Here is an 18,647-nt window from a genome sequence, read left to right on the forward strand (position 1 = left end):
CATTGTATTCCTTATCCTTTCTAGTGTCTAGCCATATGTTAATACCAATTTCTGTAGTGTGGCCATTTTTTCCCTGTTTCTGAAGATTATGAGTAATTTATCTTTTTAACTAATTGGCATATTAAAAAAATATTGAAACCACTGGAAAAAAAGGAATAACCGCAGAAAATTTCATCAGGTTTAGTCAAAAATAAAAAAAAGTAGGTTTAAGAGCCATGTCCCCCCTCCATATGCCAGGGGGATAGTCATGTACAGTAGACTCCCGTTAAGACGAACTCGCTTAAGATGAACCCTTGGTTAAGATGAACAGTGGTGGTCATTTGTTTGGTTTCCCATAGAGTCAATGCAAAAAAAAATCTGCTTAAGATGTACACTGCACACGGGCTAATTGGTTAAGATGAACTTTCACGACCAGCCATGCCCAAGCCATGCAGCTTTACTCGACCATTCGAGCAGTATTTCAGCGGAAGGAAAGAAAAAAAAGCTAAAAAATTGAAAGCTTTTTTGCACCGCCGACGATCCATGCGACGCGGGGAGGCACAGAGGCCTAACTACGTCTCCGTCGAAAGGGCGATCCTGTGAAAGCAGAACTGTCGCTGCTCCTCCCCTGTGAGGGCATTGAAGGATATCTTGGAAGGTTAAGTGATATGCCTACGCTTGTAGCAAGCAGACGATTTTCTCGATAGACACAAAAAAAAATAACAGACTGGGCAACACTCAACAGTGCTTGATGCACTGCACTAGTAGTGCAATAAATGCTAATGTTGCAATTATTTTTTTCCTAAAAGACTATTTCATGGCTTTGTTCACATATACGAAGTATTTGGACACACACTGCATGCTCGAACATCAATTTAAGAAGCACTCCTAATTAGATGAACTTCTGATAAGATGAACAGTCTTCATGGTCCCTTGGAGTTCGTCTTAAAGGGAGTCTACTGTATTATTTTGACCGATGCACAAAATGGCATGTAACATAAGTAACTGCACAACTCCTCAAACTAGCATACAAACCCATGTTTGTAACACTCTTAATAGGCGATCTACAGGCGACAAGAACGATAACAAAAGTATTAAATTCGTATACAGCAAGCACGGTCATATTTCAGTAGCTGTTTCTTCATTTAGTTCCTCAGGAAATTGTTGAAAAAGTGCTTACGAGCTTGCTGCCCCCTTTTCGAGGCAGTCAACCGTCTAGGCGCATGGAGTGAGCACCCATCGAAACCATTCTCTCAAAACGGCTTCCAAGTGCCTCGCGGATGTGAATGTCGCTTCCTGCTCGGTTCGTGGGTTTTTTTGCACGGGCCGCTGGTCGCTAGCCCCCCTCCCCCACTTCCCCTTTCCCCTCCCCCACCCCCCCCACTCCTGGAACTTTCAAAATGGGAAAATAAAATTTTCACGTTAGGAAGAAAAAAAAGAGCACCCGTTACACGCATCTTTGGTCCTTCCAGAAGAGCAGGCAGCTTGCTTCCCCGCCCCCACCCTTTTCATAATGGCCCTCGAAATGAGCTCTTCCAGGCAGCGCGAGCACTCTGCGCGGGCCTTCCAACAGAGCAAGTCCCCCAGAATAGGCTGCCGTGGCATTACTCAAACTTATGGGGTCAAGGATGGTAAATGGCTTTGGTCCGCGGTAACCTCTGTGCTCTACTGTCGTGCGGCGCCTCTTTAAACTGCCGCAGCCCAGCGATGAGTTCGTGCATGCGCGTGTGTATGCTGCCTTTTCATTGGCCATGTTTATAAAAAGTGGTGAGCACCTAACTTGCGTTCGCACCCTAAGTTCCTAGACCGGAAGGCGTAATCCAAGTTCCAGGCGCTGTGCATTGCCAAAAGACAGAAGTGACGGCAAAGCTTTTGGTGTCTTCAACCACGATTGTAGTAAAGCTGCGTGTTTGATAGAGCCTCCAGTGTTGAGGCGAATTAAACTTAGTTTTTCTCTAGAACTAGATTAGCTTTCAGCGTATTCAGTAGCGCGAGGCATGCGTAGCCCCATAAGAACTACGGGGCTCAGAATGAAGGCAAGGGGAAAACAATCTTGTAGACTAAATTTCTAAGACATTCTTTCAGGCTGCATCACACAGACAGCAGCAGGAAGCATAGACATTGGGCGAAAGGGCAAAAGGGCAAGGCTTGACCAACACCGGTTACAGTACAAGATGGATAATGCAGAGAATGGAGGCCTCGCCACACAAGTAAAGTGGCGAGTAAAGTAAAGTAGTAAGTTCGTGACGCCACCTTCACGATGTGGTGGCTACCAGGAGAAAGCGTTACGGGTGGCTGTCGATCTCAAGGACACGAATCACGGCGATATGCATCGTCTTTGCCAAGTGTATCCAGGCTGTCATTACTGCTTCTCATGCTATACGTGGACCTATTATTATCGAGAGAAAGCTTGTGAAGGCGCAGGTTCAAGTCATGAAGGTAATCCTTGCCGCGGACAAGAGCGGGAGATCGCTGCGTCACCGCTCAGCCGCCACTCTGCATTTTTCGCGGTCGCTGCAGCCTTGGTTACTTTTTGGAAAGAAGGCACGTACCGTTACTCCATCTTGCGCTCCAGACGCGCGAAAACGCGGAGCCTTCCATTCCATTTGGACAGCGCTCCTCGTTTCATCGTTCAGGCTGCCTTACATGTTGCCACTTGTGCATTTTTCGCGCGTGCCTTCCGTCGTTTTCCCGCGGCCGCACAGGGGGGTCAGGACGAGTATTTGCACGATTCATCACTCAAGTAGCTTAGTTCTCCTGGCACGGCCGGCTCTGAGCAGCCATGTCCTGCGCCAGCACTTTTAATCATGCCATGGCGTAGTGTAGAAAAGTTGCAGCACTTACACACACTACACCAGGCCTGAGTAGCCGCTCTCTCGAGCCCGTCGGCACAGAGAGCGCCCAAACAGAGCTTGCCGGTGCGCACAGCAAACCTGGTGGCACCCAAGGAAGCGCCGTAGTTCCCGTAGATGGAAGGTAATTATTGCTGCGATTTGAAAACGATTGCGCTGATTGCGTCGACTGACGCGACCTCTATTTCGCTTTCGACGCTTGCGTTTTCTAGGAGGAGGAAACAGGATGCTATTCCCGGGATTGACGGCCGCACCTGCCTGTGCTCTGGATCGGTCATCACGAGGGAAATAATGGAAACTTACAGCGCGAGGCGGTTGTGCAAGGCCGTTATTTAGCGGTACGACCTTCAATACCGGCCAGTTTCTTTCATGTTCCTACCACCTCGGTGCATATGGGGGCTCAGCTGTGTTCTTTGCAACTTTCAATTTTGCAATAATGGGCACCCTCAGGGAAGTGTTCCTTGGTTGTTTGTCAGAGGAATGAAACGAAGAAAACATGCAGAAGGAGCGGAAAACCTTACCTGCAAAAAGACTTAGCGTGTTGCACTTATTCCGCCGCCTGTCTGATTTCCCGGAATGCCGCGAAGAAATGACCTGTAAATTACCTCTCCGTTCCAAAGTTTTTAATGTAAGTTTAGTCATCAGGATAATTTAATGTACGCAAAACGAAAGATTTTGCGTGGCATGGACGAAAGAAACAGTGGAAGACTTTGCAGATCAGAAATTTTTCCTCTCTAGGCGAAGGCTGATCTGTGAGGGAGACAGATAGGAATTTAACGAACAGCGGTTCCGTCAAGCCGGTGTATGTTTCGCATGACAGATAAGGCTAGTATAGCGACAATCCGAATTCTGGAAAATCTTGACTGCGGAGCACTGCGGTCACGTTCCACAGAGCATGATATTTCTTAGAAACGGCACCGCTAAGTGTCGATAGCGTAGACAAGCACAGAATTTGCACCGGGACACGGATAGTCTTCTTTGCATTTTCGCTCGTGCTCATTTCCTGTCGCATTATTTATTGCTTTTGCACGGTTGCTTTCTACAAAGTATCTGAAGATTTATTTTGTTGGTAGACAGTTGCCCCCTCTAAAGGTATAGTCAAAGTCGCTCTTCCTATGAAAGCCCGCTAAGGAACTCTCTTGTATAGTGCTTCTCGCTCAGCTACTCCCTGTCAGTAGGTCTTCCTATTTTTCAGCTAATTAGAAAAGTTTTCAGATCTACCCTAGAGGGAACAAAACTTCCCTTTCTTCAGTTTATTCACCAGGCACGCAAAGCGAATACCTCGAATGCAGCAAAAACAAAACAAAAACAAAGAAATCAACCTTCGGGCTCTATCTCTACACTCGCAACTGCCCATGCTAATTGCATTTCCAAATTAAATTGTTTTCCTTTCCTTCGTTACTACAGAGGCGGCTCAGCGTCACGCTCAGATGAACTGACAAGGCGAAGCTGCCTCCTTCCCATCCATACTTCTCTCAGCAATACGAAAGCAGGCGGACTCGGGGGTGACAGGAACTCAATAAATCATGGCACGCTTCATAGGCGAAGCCTCAGCGATTGTATCTCGTTCACACGTCACAGAAGCTCGGAGGCGATTCTACTTTTCCTTCCTTGGAAAAAGTTTGTGGGTCACGCCAGCCTCGCCGTAAGCACATTGTAGAAACCGAAGCACTTTCTCGTTCCGCACTTCGCGCCAGCGGTTGAATAATAGCGCCGGTTGTTTCACTCTCAAAGCCGAATGCGTGCGGAGCACCAGGAAGAGTTATCGTTGCCGGAGGAAGTCTCAGTCTGTAAAGAAGAAAAATAATCAAGAGCAGAGGCTCAATTTCGCGAAAGGAAGAAATAGAGGATAAAAAGTAGAACGCAGATCGTTAAAGCGAGCGCAGAGCTGTACAATCAGTCGTAATCGTACGGTGATCGTAGGCTTCCTGCCACATAGATAGTTGGACGTTCTTTCCAGAGTGCGCTCGCATGCAGGCAGAGCCGTGAACGAACTTCGCGTCTGGCCCTGTCGTGGACGTTACGCTAAGCGAGCCTGCAGTGACTTGCACCTGCGCCTTCTGTAATCTGCGACGAATCGGACACAAACGCCTCGCGGACGTGTAATTAGCCTTCATTCAAGACGTCAGTGCTGTCTAGATTAATCTTCTGTTACTCCTTATCCTCCTCTCTACTTAGTCTCTCCTCCCTTCCCCCTTACCGCTAGCATCGATGGTGCACAGGGAGGCATGGTTGCAGCAAATAAAGAAAACATAGTAAAATGGACGTTGTCATACCTCTTCAGCTGCACTGGCTTAGATGAAAAGAAAGATGATTTTGGGGTTTAACGTCCGAAAGCGACTGATGCTATGAGGGACGCCGTAGTGGAGGGCTCATGATAATTTACACCACCTTTCACAGATCACGGGCCTCTAGCATTTCGCCTCCATCGAAATGCGAGCTCCACGGTCGGGTCAGAACCTGCATCTTTCGGGTCAGCAGCCGAGCACCATAACTACTGAGCCACCGCGCGGCTAAGAGTAACAAAGAGAGATAGCGAATATAAAGTGCGTCTTTATACGACGGCGCCTACAACCTCAGCCTAAGCTAACCTCGTACGGTTATGAATGTGCTATGTGGCCGAGATGCGGCACCTTGAGGCCGGTGGCCTCGAGACAGACACCGCTGTCTGTATCTCGGCTCGGAGAAGCTGCTGCTGTCTGTCGGCCGACGAGCGAGGAGCGACGAACGAAGCAAGACGTTTACGTGGGCGTCGAGTCCCGCGTGCGGTCTTTTTTTTCTTCTCAAGCTATGCCCCAGCAGAGACGCTTACATGCATGGCATGCCATGGCCGCGCGGCGCCTGTGCGCATACACGAAGCGCCCAAAGGCATTCATATGACGTCGTGGCAGAAAGAGATGAGAAAGAGAAAGAAAGAGAGGAGAAAGGAGAAAGAGGCGAAAGGAAAAAGAAAGGAGAAAGAAAGGCGGCGACGCGAAGGAGTGCGAAGCAAGTCGAAAACATAAGGCGAGGCCGATCAAAACAGGCAAACGAGCGGTTATTCTGGATGACGTTACTAGCTCGAGAATTACCGCTTGGTAACTAGGACAGCGTGGTTACATGAGCGGTGGATTTAACGGGGAGAACAGTTAGCCGATAGTCCATTTGTGCAGTGGAGTAGGCAATGAGAGATGGAAAGCGAGGCTCGATGTTTTTGCGCGGAAATGGTGCGCGGTCTTCCTCCCGCGTGCTTCCCCCGCGCGTTTGGACCCTCCTGAACTTTTTACTTTGGACACTTTGTGTTTCGGACACTTGCGTTGCTTGTGAGTGTATGTATATGTGTTGCATCGGGCGACATCGGCCGCCGCAGTGTTTCTTCTGCTTTGTAGAGGGACGGCTGTCCCTTGTATGCTCCAAGGTCCAAATAAACTTCTCTTCACAGCGAGGCTGAAGCGTCATGTCTATTTCTGTATGCCAATGTATCCGATAACCTCGGCATGTGTAAATATGTAAATAAAATTTTTGCTGCGCGGTAACGACAGAAACTCAGATGAACAGATGGCAATAAGAAATTTGCTTTGACAGCGTGGCCATGGCCGCATGTATAGTGGTGGAATCGGCTAACTCGCTTGGTGGCGAGTACAGCTTCGGCCGTCAATTATCCCTAGTACCCCCGACGCGGACGCTATGGAGAGCGAGACGGCAGTGGCGCCGGCTCTGGAACCTTCCCTTGCCGAACTCGAAGCCCGTCTTAATGCGAAATTTGACACCCTGTTGGAAACTGCGATGGAACGCCTCATCGCTAGAGTCATGGAGGCCATCCCCTCTATGATCGCTCAACACGTCGCGACTAATACCCGCCTTTCTCGCAGAACCGGTCCTCTTAAGGACGTATCTGGTCGGCCCTCCAGATTGTCCCGCCGAGTAAATGACCTTGACGATGACGAAGACACCTGCCCCCTTCCAGTTGCTGAGCTTCAGCCCCTGGTATCTGGCTCGGGGGCAACCTCACTTCCACCTCTCACCTCTAAATCTGATCATGGCGGGACACCACCGGTGTAGGCGCTCCCCTCTTTCCAAATCGGCTTTCCCCATTACGATTACTCAATGGAACTGTCGGGGGCTCCGGTCCCGTTCCAAGCGGGCCGACCTCCGACTTTTCCTTTCAACCTTTCAGCATTTGCCTGCCGTAGTTGCCCTCCAAGAGCCAGGGAAAGGCGCCGTACTAACAAATTATACGACGTTCCAGCAGGATCCCTCGTCTTGTCTATTAGTCCATAGAAATTATACAGCCAACCAGGTCGACTTAGACATGCAACTTGAATACTCCTATGTAATGGTGACCCTCCTCCCACTCCGCAAACAGGACCCACCGCTACACATACTCAATGTATACTGCAATCCGAAATTGCCGAATGTATCATTTGCGGACCTCTTTAGCCGCGCACTGAGAGTTGCGGGTCGAGACACCCTCCTGATTGTGGGCGATTTCAACGCTCCCGCTCGGATGTGGGGTTACTGCCGTGAAGAGAAGCGGGGACGCAAGTTGGCGGAGCTTGCGTCAACGCTGGGCCTCACTCTTCACACTGACCCAGTCCACCCAACTGGTATAGGCAACTCCGTGACTAGGGATACATGTCCGGACTTGACCTTCACCCGCAACATTCAATATGCAGACTGGGTCAACACCGAGGAAACCCTCGGCAGCGACCACTGCCTCCTGAATACTACGATTAGGACCCTTCCTTTCGCGCGACCAACAACACAAGCCCGACTCCCAGATTGGACCAAGTTCAGGCAGAATTATAACAATGTCACACCCATACATGAGCAGGGCTACCAGTCTTGGTCACAACAATTGGTCTCTGGCCTTCGCTCCTCCGAAACTCAAATTCAGCTCTCAGAGGCGGTCTCGGACGTGGACAACCACCTGCTCCACCTCTGGGAGGCCAAGCATTGCCTCGTCCGTCGGTGGCGCCGGCAGAAGCACAACCGGAAACTTAAAGCTCGCATCGCCGAGCTCACTCAACGAGCGGCTGAGTATGCGGCCCAACTCGCCGACTCCAACTGGGTGGCCCGATGCAATACGGCCGCGCGGCAAATGTCCAGCCAGAACACATGGCGACTCTTTCGCGCCCTAATTGACCCAACGCAAACACGCACGGAAACCCAAAAACACCTCCAAAGAGCAATACACAGCTTTCAGGGCAACACAAATCAATTGGCGCACAAGCTCCGGGACCAGTACTTGTGCACCACCCAGGACTCCCGCGGGCCGGCGTACTCTTATGCAGGTTCTGAGAACGTTGAGCTGGATCAACCGTTCCAGCTCCATGACCTGAGGGCGGCCCTGGCAAAAATGAAACGTGGCACCGCTCCGGGTCGGGACAAAATTACAGTCAAATTGTTAGCCAACCTCCCCGACCCAGCATACCTGTCTTCATTGAATTACATTAACTCAATCTGGCTTGGGGAAGTGCCACTACCCATCGAGTGGAAGACCGCCCTGGTCACCTTCATTCCTAAAGCTGGCAAGGCCATCAACACGGACAACCTCCGCCCCATCTCTCTGACTTTCTGTGTGGGCCAACTCATGGAGACGATGGTACGTGACAGGTTGTCCGAGTTCATGGAATCCAAACACCTTTTCGCAGACACCATGTTCGGGTTTCGCCCACACAGATCTGCACAAGATGTGCTGCTACAACTCAATCGGGCTGTGCTCGACCCCGTGGAATACCCTCACAATGACAAAGTCGTACTCGCCTTGGATTTGAAGGGTGCATTCGACAACGTTGCCCACGAGATCATTCTCACCCACCTCTCTCAAACTAACTGCGGCAGAAATGCCTTTCAATACATTCGGCAATTTTTAACCGACAGACAATCTTACATTCGGATCCAGGATAAAGAACATGGCCCTTTTCATTTAGGAACCAGGGGTACACCCTAGGGCGCGGTGCTCTCTTCCCTCTTATTCAATTTGGCTATGATGCGCCTACCGGCCCAGCTGGACGCTGTCGCCGGTGTGCAGCATGCGCTGTATGCTGATGACATCACCCTGTGGGCCACGCAGGGTTCCCTTGCAGACATTGAGGCTAACCTGCAGGAGGCGGCGACCATAGTGGACCGTTATGCTCGCCGCTGCGGCCTCCAATGCTCCACCCAAAAGTCTGAATTTGTGCACATACGCCCCTCACCAAAGTGCACAGCCAAAATTTCATTGTCTCTCGAGACAGGTCCAATCCCTGAAAATATCGAAGTCCGGGTACTGGGGCTCTTTATACATCAAGACAGACGGTCAGAAACAACATTGGCCAAACTCCGTCAGGTGGGGGACCAGGTGGGCCGCTTGGTTCGCCGGGTTTCTAACAAGCGCGGGGGGTTACGATGTAAGGACGCCTTGCGGCTGGCGCATGCATTTGTAACCAGTCGAATTCTATATTCGACTCCATACCTCCACCTGCGGAAGCAAGACGAGGATGCGCTCGAAGTCATCCTCCGCAAAATTATTAAGCGGGCTCTAGGCCTCCCCGTGACCACCTCCAACAAGCGCCTATTGGGGCTAGGCATGGTGAACACATTTCGGGAGCTCCGGGAAGCCCACTTGACTAACCAATACACACGTCTCTCGAAGACATCGTCGGGTCGCCGCCTCCTTGCCGACTACACATCCAACATACCGCTCTCATGGAAGAGCGCGTACGTATTCCATCCCAGTGGAGATGCGCCCTCCACGTGCGCCCTCTTCCCGCGAACATGAACCGTGAGGACCATAACGGCCGGCGCCTGGCGCGGGCGGAAGCCCTGGCCCGCCACTATGGATCGAAACCCGGCGTATTCTACGTGGATGCCTCAGGCCCCCACCATGGGGGATGGTACACAGCCGCAGTCATCCACCAATCCAAAACAGTGAACGGCCTTACTTTCCGAGCCCGTGACATAACACACGCGGAGGAGGTCGCCATTGCGTTGGCTGCATCTGATTCCAATTCAAAAACAATTATTTCCGACTCGCGAGGGGCATGTCGGAACGTCGAGCAGGGCTGGGTACCGTATCTAGCCTACCGCATTCTTCAAAACAGCGTCGACACCGGTGACCCCGCGCACCGGCGTATCGTTTGGGCTCCCGCTCACATGGGCCTTGAGGGAAATGAGGCAGCTGACGCCGCCACCCGCGCGCTCTCTCACCGGACATTCCCCTCCGACCCTGACGATCAGGAACTCGAATTTATTCCAGCTTACACCTTCAAAGACATCGTTTTACTCTATCAATCTGGCCATGGTCTTTGTCCCCGCCCGTGTAAAGGTCTGTCAAAGGCGGAGGAGCGGCTTCTGCTCCGCCTGTATACTAATACTTTGCTGTGCCCGGCAGCTCTGAAACACTTCGACCCTTCTTTCTCGGGCAGCTGTCCGCACTGTGCGGAGAAGTCTTCGGACATCTACCACATGGTGTGGGCCTGCCCCTCCAACCCTGCTATCCCCCCTCACCCCAACCCAACCCGGGAGGACTGGGAGGCGACCCTGCTCGGCTGCTCTGACCTGCAGGCCCAACGGGCCTTGGTCGGGCGAGCCTGGGCGGCGGCCGATGCCACTGGGGTCCCGAACTAGGGACCTCCACCTAGTATTTGTAAGGGCTGGCCCCCTCTGGGTCAGCTCATGCATAACCTCCTGCATTATACCTGTACATAAATGTTTTCCACCACCACCACGTCAATTATACGTACCAGGCAGTGGTAGTTCCCTTGACCACCGCTACCGACAGCTTGTAACTACAGATAATAACCGGCGCCAAACTCTACAAGAGCCGCTAAACCTTTCCCTCACCTCGCTGTACGCCCACGCTCGGGCCTAGTCACACCGGCTTTGGTATGGACTACAGCTAATGACTCAGGGTCGCGTGTACAACTGTCTCCTTCGGACAGTAGTTGAGCCCAGGGGTTTCTAGTCACGACATATTATGACACCGTTTAGCGCCAGGAATGCCCCTTGTTCAGCTACAGCTATGCAATAAATTTAACGAGGCATAGCCCATGCATCCTTTCCGCTGCAACGAAAGGTCATTTCCAGCACCTATCCACTTACGTAGGCTACGGCAAATTAAGTGGTGTTATTTGCTGCGGGGGAGACCTGTCCCAACGTATCGCTCATACCTCCAAATTAAATGGCGAACTATACCCACCAATTCATTCCCTTTAATACGAACGCCCTGCTCCGGTCTTGATTGCCGTGACAGTAGCTACGAAACCAATGGCTTCGGCCGCTGTTTTTTCAGCAGCGTCCGTTTCGGCGGACGCGGTTGTTGCTGCGACGCGCGTCTTTTCTTTTCTTTTTCTCTCTCTCCTCTGACCTTTTCATTCTTTTCTATCTGCACGCGGCAGCGGTGGTGGCTCGGCTTTTTTTCTTTTTCATCCTTCTCCCAGTCACAACAACAGACAACAACGGCGGGAGCTTGGAAAGCAAAGGAAAGGCGCATACCTACCCTCTCGGAACAGTGGACGCCTCAGTGATGCTTTAAGCTACGTGGCGGTAGTGGAAGATATGCGCTGCATGCGTTGGCATTGACAACGTTGTGCCAGAAACGCGGCGGTGAAGCCATAGGCTGTCGGCGTTCATTGTGGTCACTGGCGTTGGGGCTGACAGCGTTTTACACTCCGATGATTTTAAGGAAAGGAAGTGCGAATAACTGGCTCCATTGGTCAGTGGACGCCTGTATCGCGCTTAAAGGTACGTGGGGTGATGAGAGAGAGATAGATGTGGGCTGCATGCGTTAGCGCTGACATCGTTGTGGCAGACACGCGGAACTGCTGCAATAGGCCGCAGCGTTCATTGGGTGAGCAAACTTTCCCGATCAACTATTCACTGCCACCTGCAAGGGTGGCAGGGTGCGCGTCCCGTCCAGTGTCCGGAACGCACTGAACGTTACGGGCGCCAAGCCGCTTATGGTTGCCCGATACGCCACAGCTTTCGCTTTCTAACCAGGTTCAGCAGTAGTTACCGCAGCTAATCTTTAATGCTTTGTGAGAGCAGCACGCTTCCTTTTCCGTTTGCAGGCGCGGTTTATTAAGTATTCCGTATATCTAATCGGTGTGAAATCTCCAAGCGAATCTCTAGCACCTAACTTAGGTACATGTGGTCGGTAAGCATCGAGAAACTTCATAAAACATGTCCTTTCTTCTCGGTTAGCACAAAACTAGCTCTTCTACCTAACACCGCGCATTTCCTCCTCTGTTTCTCTTCACAGCGGGGAGACGCGCCTCAGCAGTCGGGACGAGCGGACGTGTCTCACGTCGGCTCCGCCGAATTTTATGATCCTTTCCCGAAGCATTTGCCGAAGCGCTGCGACACCATCTGGCTACACTTCCAGAACAACGAGGAGACCACTCACCCTTGTTCAGGTGGGACCGTTTTCTCAAATCCTTCGAGAATTTGAAGACCAAGCGGATCGCGCGAGTTGCTAAGCCTAACAGTTAGGCCACGACTCAGCTGCCCGCCGCGGCTCCGCGGGCAAATTCTGCCGCAAACCATGACGACCCTGATGGGATACGACCCGGAGGGGATGCAGATTGTCACCATGCCGCAGGCGAAAACCCCAGTTTTCGACAAGGTTACGGAGGCGATTATCCAACGCAAGATAGAAGAGTGGGAACGCGCATCAGCCCTTGACGACCACTCGGCACGGCAAAAAGGTCGAACGCCAGATGGACGCGTCACCGCGGCAGGGGATACGCCGCTGCAGCAGACGCCCCGCACGCAAGTCAAGCGTTGGAAGCCACCTCCGCAGCCGCGTCTGGACAAGCAAGACGCAGTGATCATAATCAAACCTAAAGGAACGCTGGATCTCAGCAAATTCAGGGGAAGCAACGCGGTCGGAAACGCCTTGCACATTGCTGCTGGCGTCGACAAGGGCTCAGCCGAGCTCAGCGTTTGGCCCATATGGGAACAGAACATCATCGTCGTCGGGGTGCGAGACGCCCAAATAATCAGAAAGATCCTGGCAATTCACGAAATTCAGCTTGGGGACAAGGCACAGGCAGTGTACTCCTACCTCCGCCCCTCCGACGACACTTGCAAAGGAGTAATACAAGTGGACCCGAGGGTTTCCAACGAAGACATCACGAACGCGCTTCGCTCCCCGGACGCACCAGTGGTGAGCGTGAGAAAATTAGGTTCCTCCAACGTGGCGGCCATCACGTTTGAAGGAAGAAAGGTTCCGTTTCACGTCTTCTACTACGGTGAGGCGGTTCCAGTACGCCTATACAAGAAAACAACGCCAGCCTGCGCACTGTGCGGGAAACTTGGACACCGGGCGGATGTTTGCCCTTGCCCTTCGAAGTCAAGATGTCCGCAGTGCGGTCAGCAAGATGTTCCAGAATCCCACGACTGCCAACCCAAGTGCACGGTCTGCGAAGGTCCACATCCCATAGGGTCGAATCAGTTCAAGTACAAGTACCGAACATCACAAAAAACCAAGCCCAAGACAGGAGAATTCAACCACCGGTCAAGATCCAGGCTTCGGAACCGGTCCGGCAGCAGAGGTCCATCGAGCAGCGGGGACCGACTGACCCACCAGGACCAGTCCAGCAACAACTCAGCACCACCCGGCTCACGCTCTTCAAGCAATGGACCGGGGACTACCGATAATGTGACGCACAACAACGGCAGTCGTCCAGCCGAGAAGACAACAGGACCCCATAACAAGGAGCAGCGCAACGGCAGCAAGGTGAGCTGGGCAGATGTAGCTGCCTCCTCCCCCGAAGCGTTGGCTTACAAACGACTTAAAGCAGAGATTGAACAACTAAAATCAGAAAATAGCACATTGAAACAGCAGTTAGTCATCGCAGTCAATCCAAACAACACATTACCTCCATCGACGCAACAGGCATGTCCGATGGAAGAAGATAGGGCAGAGCTACACCCTCCGTCTCCACACCAGTTAGATGCTAGCACCCCCGAGAGGCAAGCAACTACACCAGACGCACCCCACCAGGCACCAACTCCGCAGGCACCACCATCGCAGGCACTAAAGCAGCAATATACAGAGCACCCCCAAACCCAGGAACGCATCACTCGCTTGGAAAAAACAGTTCAAGACCTCATTGAAAATAAATTACAAATTATGATCGAGACGACAATCAAAAGTATGTTCGAATCAGTTATTAAACCCATGATGGAAAACCTCGAACCAGTTTTAATAAGGATGCAATCGCAGGAGATCAGAATTGACCGCAAACTTCAGGAATTATCAGATGTTTCTCACAACAGAGGCACAAAGCTGCAGGGTAAAATGGGAACTCGTCGTCTGCCAAGCACTCAGCCAGATCAACAACCTGAGGGCGCACCACATGATGAGGCACAAGTTTCTAGTGTTCAGCATGGCTCCACAACGTAGACATAAACTTACTATCCTACAGTGGAACTGCAGAGGACTAAAACGGAAGAGGGAAACAATACAGCAATACATAGACTCTCATCCCGATACGCCGCAAATAATAGCCCTGCAAGAAGTGAATATGGAGGCTAAGATCAGAGGATACTCAACACATCAAACAAATCCCTCGACATGCATCTTGGTCCACAAATCATGCACGGCAATCACTGTAGACCTTAATCTAGACAGCGACATTGAATATACCTTCATAAAAATACTGCCACAGCACAGAAACAGCAAGGGCACCTATATACTCAATATATATAGTCGCCCCAAACAGCACCGCGTAGCCTTCGACGTGATCTTTCTTAAAGCCCTAAGAGAAGCCCAAAAAGCTCCCCTAGCTATAGTTGGCGACTTTAATGCTTCTAGCCCCCTATGGGGATACCCCAGGGAAGACACGAAAGGCAGAAAACTAGCATCCGCCATCGCTGACATGGCCCTGACCCTACTCACGGACCCGCAGCACCCGACGCGAGTCGTCACCAGCGTAACGCGGGATACTTCTCCCGACCTCACGCTCGTCCGCAATGCCCGCAACTATGAGTGGCTCAAAACAGGAGAGACCCTAGGCAGCGATCACTACGTGCTGCAGACCATCTTCGAAAGCAACAAGCACAGCAAACCACGAGGGCAAGCCAGAATTACAGACTGGGAGACATTCAGAAAGGACACCAAACTAACCACATCCGAACAAATAACCAGCTACGAAGATTGGGCGGCTTCCATTCTCGACCTTAAAGAAAAGCTCACAAAGTCTCTTGCCACCACGGAGGACCACCCAGCTGTTGACAACCACCTCCTACACCTTTGGGAAGCAAGACGTAGTCTTATAAAACGATGGAAAAAACAAAGACACAATCGGAAACTAAGACTTCGAATAGCCAAGCTTACTATTCAAGCAGACCAATACGCATGGGACCTCGCTCGCACCAATTGGCTAACGAAGTGCGAATCCCTCAAAGGCCGCCTAGACACCAAGGCTACATGGAACCTTCTGCGATGCCTAATTGACCCTCCGAAAGCGAAGAGTGAACAACACAGAAATTTGCATCGAGCCCTACACAGCTTTCAAGGCACGGATCATGAACTCGTGGATGAACTCACGCGTCGCTATATCTGCACCGCGCGAGACCCACAACCCTACAATAAGGAGTACCGTGGGGAACCGAACGAAGACCTAGACAGAGATTTCACTTCAGAGGAAATCATTGCAGCACTAGCAGATATGCGCCGAGGCACAGCCCCGCGACAAGACAAAATTACTGTCGGACTTCTGGCCAACCTCGGCACGGAGGCTCTGCAGCAACTCACGGATTACATAAACGAATGTTGGCGTACCGGCACCATTCCACAAGCATGGAAAACAGCCAATGTACACTTTATTCCCAAACCCGGCAAGAAAATCAGCATTGAAAACCTGCGCCCCATATCCCTCACGTCGTGCGCAGGCAAACTCATGGAAAAGGCAGTCCACACCCGTCTCTCCAATTATCTTGAGGACAATGAGCTACTGCCACACACGATGTTTGGATTCCGGGCACACTTGTCCACCCATGATGTGCTTCTGCAAATCAAACGTGAAGTCATTGATCCCGCACGCACAAACAGTAACCGAGCGCTTCTAACACTTGACCTCAAGGGAGCGTTTGACAGTGTCAAACACTCCACAATCCTCAACAACCTCCACAGCATGAACTGCGGACAGCGAGCCTACTCGTACATCTGCGATTTCCTTACGGACAGAACCGTCAACATCAGCACCGGCTCAAAACACACAACGCAAGTGAAGATGGGCACGAGAGGCACTCCGCAAGGGGCAGTACTATCCCCACTTCTCTTCAACATAGCACTCCTAAACCTCCCACCTCTTCTCAATCAGGTACAGGGAATACGCCACGCCCTGTACGCTGATGATATAACCATCTGGACAACCACGGGAAGTATGGGAATGATTGAAGAACAACTACAAACCGCGGCGACAACAGTTCAAAATTATGCCCGGGCGTGTGGACTAACGTGCTCACCCGAAAAATCCGAACTCATAGTCTTCCGTCAACGCAAGAATCAAGACACCATCAATATCCGCGTAGACAACTCACCCATCAAGGAAGTTCAGACCCTGAAGATACTGGGTCTGTACATAAATAGCGACGGCAACAACCTTCTTGCCCTCCAGAAACTACGGCTCGTGAGCGAGCAAGTCGCCAGGATGATCGCCAGGATAACGACGCGCAAATCAGGGATGCGAGAAGACGATACTCTGCGACTGGTGCAGGCTTTCGTTGTAAGCCGCGTCGTCTACGTAGCGCCCTACCTCCGCCTTAAGAAGCGTGACATAAAAAACCTCGACATCATAATCAGAACTGCCTACAAGAAGGCCCTGGGACTCCCTCTTGCGACATCGACGGACAGGCTCTTGCGACTGGGTGTGCACAACACGATCGATGAGCTGATAGAGGCACACCTTACGGCGCAGGTGGTACGGCTCTCCACAACTCGAACTGGCCGACAAGTCCTGAGTGATTTAAACATCAATTGCCCCCGACAGCTAGACACCAAAACCGACATCCCAGCCTCATGGAGAGGACAACTCAAGGGAGCTCCACTACCCAGGAATATGCACCCTGATTTTCACCAGTCAAGACGACAAGCACGAGCCGAAGCCATGAAAAGACACTACGGCGAGCGCGAGGGCGTGTTCTATGTCGATGCTGCGGGTCCCGAGCAGGGAATGACGGCCGTCGCGGTAGTGCACCAAAATACAACAGTCGACGGACTAGTACTGGCTAGCCAGGACATACTGGCTGCGGAAGAAGTGGCGATTGCTCTAGCTGCAACACACACTAGCTCAATATACATTCTCACAGATTCACAGACAGCGTATCGCAATTACCTCAGGGGCAGGGTCGCACCGCTAGCAGCTAAAATCCTGCAAGATAGCTACATCCGTGGCTACCAACCCACACACAAACACTTAATATGGGTACCAGGTCACCAGGGCATCCCAGGGAACGAGAGCGCACATGCCTCAGCCCGAGCATTTCTCCCCCGGGCACCCAGTGCGGATGCCGTGGAACCTCCTACCCCACTACTAACTTACAATGACATACTTCAGCACTTAAGATTATCCCGTCGGGTCTACCCTCCGCCGGCTAAGACACTAGATAAAGGGGAGGAACAACACCTCCGAAAGCTACAGACCAACACTTACAACAACCCACGAAGACTACACGCCATAGACCCGGAGTCATTTGACTCACAATGCAAATTCTGCGGGGAGAAGGCGGACCTGTACCATATGGTATGGGCCTGCCAACGAAATCAGGCGATCACTGTTAATAACCAGCCAACGCAGGAGGGGTGGGAGGCAGCTCTGTCCAGCTCGGACGGAAAGAGTCAAAAGCAACTCATCGAAAGAGCCCGGACAGCAGCCTACGCCAATGGGGTTCCGGACTGAGAGCTCCAACCACGGCTACAACCTCCTAAACCATTTCATTAAAATATTTTCACCACCATCTCTTCACAGCGTGTTTCGAAGTTAACTCCAAAGAATACGGCATATTGCAAGAAAGGATGGCGGCTGAATTCTCTCTCTCTCAAGAAATGAAAACTCAGCCATGCAGCAAAACTACGCTCATGCTTTTGTTCTTGTTGTGCCCTTTGCATCCTTGAGTCACTTTGTTTTTGTCCTTTTTTAGCTGTTGATTTGCGCACCGTGTTGTACTCAGTACTCATACTTCGTGCAGCGGAAGAGGCTTTGTGCATTATACGAACCATTGATCGTGGTTTTAAGTTTACCCTCTCTTCATCCTCGTTGAGACGCATGCGCACCTTTTCAAATTCCCGCTCAGTATCCAAACTACCACTAGGGAAAGCTCCAGCGGTGCTCCTAAAGTTTCCGCTGCTAGTTGCCTGCAGTTTCAAGCTCAGCCGTTGCGGTGGTCAAGGCAGACACCATCGCCAAATACGGATAGATAATGGCCAAAGCAGTTCCCACCGCGATTTCTTAAGCTGCTTTCTAATGGACCAAGGTCGGGCACCGATTTGGCGAAATTAGAAGTATCCTGCTCCACGTCACAGTCGCCGCTTGCGATACAGGGAAAACACCCGGTGTCCAACGTTCGCCAGCGGCTATATGGGAAACGTGTAGTCGCCTCCACGGCCTGCGCGGGCTTCTTCACACACTCAGAAGGAGACCACCCTCGAGCGCACGCGGCTTACGTGGTCATCCCTGGAGTGGAAGTGAGCGTATTCCGGGTGTAGCGAAGCGCAATTTGGAACCGAAGATGGGTGCAGAGATTGGGGGCTTATGGCGCCGTTTCTTGTCATTATGAACACGTAAGTCAAAGCAGTAATCTTCATTCTTGAGTACACGCACGCGTACTGCCGCGAAGGAGCGAAGA

The 18,647-nt window shown here is 51.6% G+C and overlaps 1 protein-coding gene across 1 annotated transcript in view; it reads right to left on the reverse strand.

The window, feature by feature from the left end:
* The window catches only part of Acat1 (Acetyl-CoA acetyltransferase 1), a 436,280-nt gene that overhangs the window by 2,343 nt on the left and 415,290 nt on the right, over window positions 1-18,647 (reverse strand). The window lies entirely within an intron of this gene.

This window comes from Amblyomma mixtum, chromosome 2 (assembly GCF_055824585.1).
Source record: "Amblyomma mixtum isolate Tamu chromosome 2, ASM5582458v1, whole genome shotgun sequence".
NCBI classification, from domain to species: domain Eukaryota; kingdom Metazoa; phylum Arthropoda; class Arachnida; order Ixodida; family Ixodidae; genus Amblyomma; species Amblyomma mixtum.